This window comes from Eucalyptus grandis, chromosome 6 (genome assembly GCF_016545825.1).
Source record: "Eucalyptus grandis isolate ANBG69807.140 chromosome 6, ASM1654582v1, whole genome shotgun sequence".
Classification (NCBI taxonomy): Eukaryota; Viridiplantae; Streptophyta; class Magnoliopsida; order Myrtales; family Myrtaceae; genus Eucalyptus; species Eucalyptus grandis.
In genome coordinates, this window is record NC_052617.1 from 10,665,014 (window position 1) to 10,671,274 (window position 6,261).

The window sequence follows — 6,261 nt, forward strand, 5'->3', positions numbered from 1 at the left end:
GTCGTGTTGAAAGTGGCCTCCTTTCGGCCAACCAGGAGGAGGGAACGGAAAGGACTTCACTTCGAAGAGCGGGCACGTCCAAAATTCTCATAAGAATTCCCATTTAAATTCGCCTGGAAATTCAGAGTCGGGTTGTGTAGCAGATTGGTTCACAATAATTGCACTCTTATTAGAAAGGGCAGTACAATCACAAGAATGTGAGATTACAAATGGATTTTATTATGGGTCAAATTATCGGTGTTTTTCTTCGTTAATTTTTATGAAGATGCGATTGAAACCTTTGAGCTCGTAACAGTAATTTAACTTAAAAACTATTGAGTTATTATAGTCTTTAAATCATTCTTGGGACATTTTTTTTCTTTTTGATCTAAAGATCCAAACTACATATGAAACGAGTCCCGTGATTGGGAAAACACGAATTTAGCATATTATGCTTGCTCCTAAATATTTTTATGTGGATGCCACATAACAAGTACCTATATAAGTTCATGCAAATAGGATCTAGCGAATTAACAATCCAAAATTTGAGAGAAAATATGAAGTGATTTTGTGCATTTTTGAAACTCTGTTAGTGTACATTCTTGTAGTTTTTCCTTGTTCAAATATACTGATTTTCAACTTTCACTAAGATGTTGCAAATTCAATTAGAAGCATATGATTAATAGTCCTAATTAGCCAAGTCACAAAACCAATCATAAGAGATTCATTGCAGTTGTCACCAAGTCTTGAATTGGTGGGATGGTTATTTCCATGGCAAGAGCGGCTAACATCGCAAACTTCACCTTCTAGGGATTAAGTTAAAATATTACCTTTGGCACTTAAGGTGTTCTTATACTCCATAATAAATATGTTACTTATTTTATAATTAATCTACCCTCAATAATATGCTAATATTGGTTTAGATAATTTGTCGATTTGGCTATAACTTGGAATAAGAGACAATAACAATATAAATCTAATATTGAAAAAATTTTGTTTGATTTTTTTCACTTATTAGTTATTCTTTTAGCAATTGCCGAATAACATCATTCAAACTGCATAATGCCAAATCTTTTTTTTCCAATTACATTATGCCATAAATGTGCGAATCAACATACATGATTTCACCTCAAACAAATGGACTTTTTTTATGAATAAATTTTTTTAAAAAAAAAAGATAGAAAAATAGCTCATATTAGTTCAATTTACCAGGTAATGCAAATTAAAACCAAGTCTTATTTATGTGTATTAAAAATTTCCAATACCATATCATATCATTTACACAAAAAATGCATAGAATATACATTCGGAGAAGAAGGAAGATAAGAGAAACTTAAACAAAAGAGCATTTCTATCTGTCGTAAGATAGAAAGTAAACATCAAATTTAGATAATCTTACTTTAAATACTTATGTAGCAAGAACATTCATAAAAATTAGAACATAATGTAAGCCTAAACAATAATATAACGATTGATTTATATAAAGTGTCAATATAATATTATGCAAAAAATTTATCCATGTAATATGGGTTCATATCAATAAATGGAATTGGAAGTAAATTTCTGAATCTGTGCAACCCATGGGTCTTTGTTTACGACACATTCTACAAAAATATTCAGTCATAAGTTACAATTTGATGGAATCACCTACCAATTCTACTCACATCATAGGAAATGTTTTCTAGCAGCTGGATGGTTTGGAATATTTTGGGGCCAGAGATGGACACATTTCATTCACATGAGGGTACAGGTCCACTGTATTGTATCCTGGCAGCTCCATTCGATACCAACCTCGTATTTGACAGAACAGAAGCTTGATGTCGTCCCCATCATCGCACCACTTAGGCAAGCGGCTTGAATGATTCTCGAAGAACCTTAGTGAGTAAGCATCTTTTATCTGCATAAAAGACAATGCTATTCACAAAATGCCACATGGGATGCCTCATGACAAAAAGTCACGCTTGGAAAGGCAAACTAGATGATAGTTTTCTCAATCTTTGAAGAAAGTGACATCCATCTCTAGATAGTAAATTCAAGCAATTAGGGTAAAAAGATAACCCAACTAGGGTCAATCAGATCGCACTTACAGTGAACTCTGTAACATGAATGGAGCTAGAAATTGGATAAAGAGTCCTGCTGCTTTGTACATTTCAAGAACAAAAGCTACACAAGAGGCAGACTTCCCGTCACTGTATACCCAATGGTCTTGCTCTGGAGTGTCAGCAGTTCAACAAAAGATGACCCCCTCATTTCAGTTTCGTGTATTAGATTAGGAAGATCCAAGCCCTGTATGCAACACAATCGTAAGGTAGCCATAAAGTAAAGTAAGTGTAATTACAACCATATAACATTTGTTAACAGAATGTCATTCAAGAGACATATTAGATTTCAGTTGCACCTCAGTGAGCAAAACAAGATGCATAACGTCACACAGACAATTGCAAATTGAATGGGACGGTACCTTTGTTCCTAGTCACTTGTTGAGTGCTTCATTCCATATGTTCGCAGCATAGGCTGGTTGCACTTGGTTCCATAGTCATAACAGAAGCAACCTACAATAATACAATGCTTTCTATAAAATGAGTGAACTGCACTCCCATCACGTGAATAAAGCACCCCACGTGGTGAGCATATTACATGCATCGTCAGTCAGGCTGATAGCAACTCTTAAGAAAAAATGAACAAAGTCTACTATTTTGCTGTCTTAGTATCATATAGGAGGCCATAAAAAATTAATAATTGTCAAACTAAGCCAGGTTCTTTTCCATAACGTTAGCACTCAATAGAGTCACATGCGAACCTGCCATTTGGCAAAATCACTGTTCATTTTTTAGCCTTTTGTTTTGTTCAGTTGAATTCATTCGAAATCATGGCATGATTGTCTAATTTCAACTAGAACGTGTTGTTAGGATCTAACACACGGCTTAATAATATTTCAAGGTCTATCAAAGTAAGAGTAAATTGCTGTTTAGCAGTCATGTTGAGAAGCAGAAACTATTTCGTATCCAGCATCTAAGAATCTCAAGGCATCTACAGATATACCTTGGAAGTAACACAAGGCCTTAGTGCTAGAAAATCGTCTAAGGCAACTGAATGCACCCACAAAATATATATAAACATATATGCACGTGTACAATCTCTGTACCACATGAGCATCTAATGGCGGTGGATAATTTGCGCCGATGGTGTCTATCCAGCTAAAAAGCATGTTGTGATAACCATATGGTTTCCCATTCATAATCTGTGCAAACTCCCATGCAGCAGCTCATTAAATTTGGCTCACATATCAGGATGCAGTTGAAGCAACGCAATGTGGGGATTTGAGTAATCTTTGTTAAACTCGAACTCCCACCATTTTCCCATGGTAACACAGCAATGACATCCTCTCCCTGCAATGATAAGAACAAAACAAAACTTGCATAATCTCTATTACTATGTTAGATTTCTGTAGCACCTGACCCCTTTACCAACACAAAGGAACAAAGCATGTAGCAAAAACCCAAATGTGACCTTAAATTTATTAATCAAGGTCTGCCTCAAGTAAAGGACGTCATTTCATCAAATTCTAACCATAATTATCATCAGTAAGTTATCGTCTTGTGCGTAAGGATGGTCCTGAAGTTCAGCAGAAAAAGTTCAGACACTGCATTCCCTATGTTACAAATATGATGATGCTACAATAGAGCTTCTAGTAGGAGCCTAAATAGGATCAGCTGCAGTTCAACATGAACCTGAAGCAGCATGTCATCGTTTACTTGCTCATCCTCTCTTACAATCAAAAGTTTCTATGGGAGCAAAAAAAGGAAAGACCTATCTTATTAGAGAACATAAGATGAGCAAGGAGATTTAAGGACATAGGGGCGTGACTAAAGCATGCTTAATATGCAAAATGGAACGATCTCAATGGGAACCATATTTGTGAGAGAAGAAGTCCATGATTCGACAAAAGTCACATTTATAAAGTAATCACACAGAAATACAATGCCCCAAAAACCTAAGGGTTCATGAAATGTTAGAGAAACACAGCAGAAACCCTACTTGTCCTTTTCAATATGTATGAGACCACACTTTGATAATCAGAGGACATTAAAGCAGTATTGTATGAGTGTCTTTAATAATGAATGACAGATAAGCATAGGGAATTTTTTTTGGGTCGGTAAGCACAGGAAATTAAAGAGATGGAGAAATAATGACTCAAACAATTCTGGGGGTGTTTGAAACATTTGAACGTTTGTCTGTTGGATATCCCCATATAGGAACAATGTGGACAGTTATTGTGGAAGACTGGCATACTTACGGCCATGTTAATATTGTGTCTATGCAATTGGTTTAAAACTTTACTTCACAATTACAATTGCAGAGACAGCAGCAGGCAAAAAGATTGGATGAAATGTTGAACATCAAAAGCAATCCGTCAATGTATGGAAAAAAAAGAACGAGGAATAGAAAAAATGCTTAAAAACAATCGCAAGGTAATCCTTTTCCTCAAAAGGCTTTTTCTCCACTAGTCTATATAAAAATTAGGCCTTCAAACTGAAAAAGAAATACACTTACATGCATAACCACCCTATATCTCTTTTCCGAATTACCTGTTCATTATCATGTCTGGATTCACCAACCCAAAGCTTTCCTTCAGCATCCCTTAAGCACACAGCTGTGTGACCAGCGTATGCGCCACTGAACCATTTCTCTAGAGTCCCAAAACCACCCCACCTTCCACGAATTTTTGAAATTGCAATGAAGTCTCCAGAGTGGATATCATCAATGCTGATGTTTGTAACCCAGGGCTGGGGACGTTGCTCAAATGAAGCTCCCATATGCTTCTTGAGAAAACCAATGTTAGATTTCTCCCCTCACCCGGTATTTGAAAACAAGGAAACACATCCCACAGTGCTTGAAGGGTCCCTAGCATCCCAGCTTGCATCAGAAAGATTGACACTGCTCTACTTTTCACCTGCAATCAAAATAATGGAAAATCAAAGTTTGACAACTCACCAATATGTACAAGCAAGAGCAGAAGAGAAAAAAGATAATTGCAGCTTACATATTCAAACTTAGCTTTTTCTTCCCACTCTTTGAACTCAAATGTGTGCTCACGAGATAAATGATCCTAGTCCCATGTCACGCAGTATGGGGTTGCAAAGACATAAATATCCATACGTGTCCAGCTATGGGCTTTGCTGACCTGGATGAGCAATCCAAACTCATGGTTACAAGCCGGATACCTACAACTAGTTGTTAGTTTCCATATTCAGCAGAACTAGATGCAAAAACAAGGACTATGAAGCATCAACACGAGGCAGTACCCACCCAAACTGGAATAGCCTCCATAAGATAATTTGATTTTACATCAAACGAAACAATTGTACTTGAATGAGCAACCAAATCACTAAATCCTTCTTCAACCACTTAAAACCTAGACACAAAAGACTCAAGTGACCAACCATGGTACCAATTCATGGAGCTTAATCAAAGTACAAACAAGCAGATGAAAGGAGAAGGAAAGAAAAAAACTTAGCTAGTGACGAAATCCACTAGAAACATATTGAAGTAAGAACTGAAAAATTCCATCACTCAGATTCCAACATAAATAAGCAGAATGAGAAAAGAGGAACAGTTGGGATCAAGTGCATGGCCCAAACATCGAAGGATATTCTCTAACGTCCTTTAAATAAGTGATTTTCTTTCACAACTCTATAGATAAGTATGACCGCACACTTCAGTTGGTAAGAAAATTACCGTAAGTAGATAGAAACTCTATCCAGTTCAGCGCTTTGAATCCATTAGAAAAAATCGACCTCAAATTAACTAAAATAGAAAGCTCAAACTAAGTTAATCGGAAACTGGGAAAAGCTGCCAAACGATGGCCATTAGACCCCATCAAACAAACTCCTACAACCTCACATCTCCTAGAATTATCACACAATCAAACTGCAGTGAATTGAATTAAGCACTAACATTCGACCAGAGAACCTTAAAAGCTCGTGAACAGTGACTGTCTCTGCACATTACCAAGCCGCCACAAGCTCAAACATCCCAAAATCTTCCAGAATCGCACTCAAACACAAGTATTTCCATTCCGTTCCGTTCCCCACTATTCACCAAACAAAAAACAAGACTTGGAATCATCACTCCAGTCCATTCCTTTCCCCATCATTTCCCGATTTCATTCCATTCCACCGTACCAAACCTGACGTAATAGTCAACCAGAAAACCTCATCTTCCAGAATGGCACTCAAAACCAAACGGAGACCAAGCAAAAGCGACGCGATACAACTAAAG

At 36.8% G+C, this 6,261-nt stretch overlaps 2 pseudogenes; both read right to left on the reverse strand.

Moving 5' to 3' along the window:
* Positions 1–6,261, reverse strand: part of LOC104429210 — a 45,744-nt pseudogene extending 39,483 nt beyond the window's left edge.
* Positions 2,237–5,230, reverse strand: LOC104431088 (annotated as a pseudogene).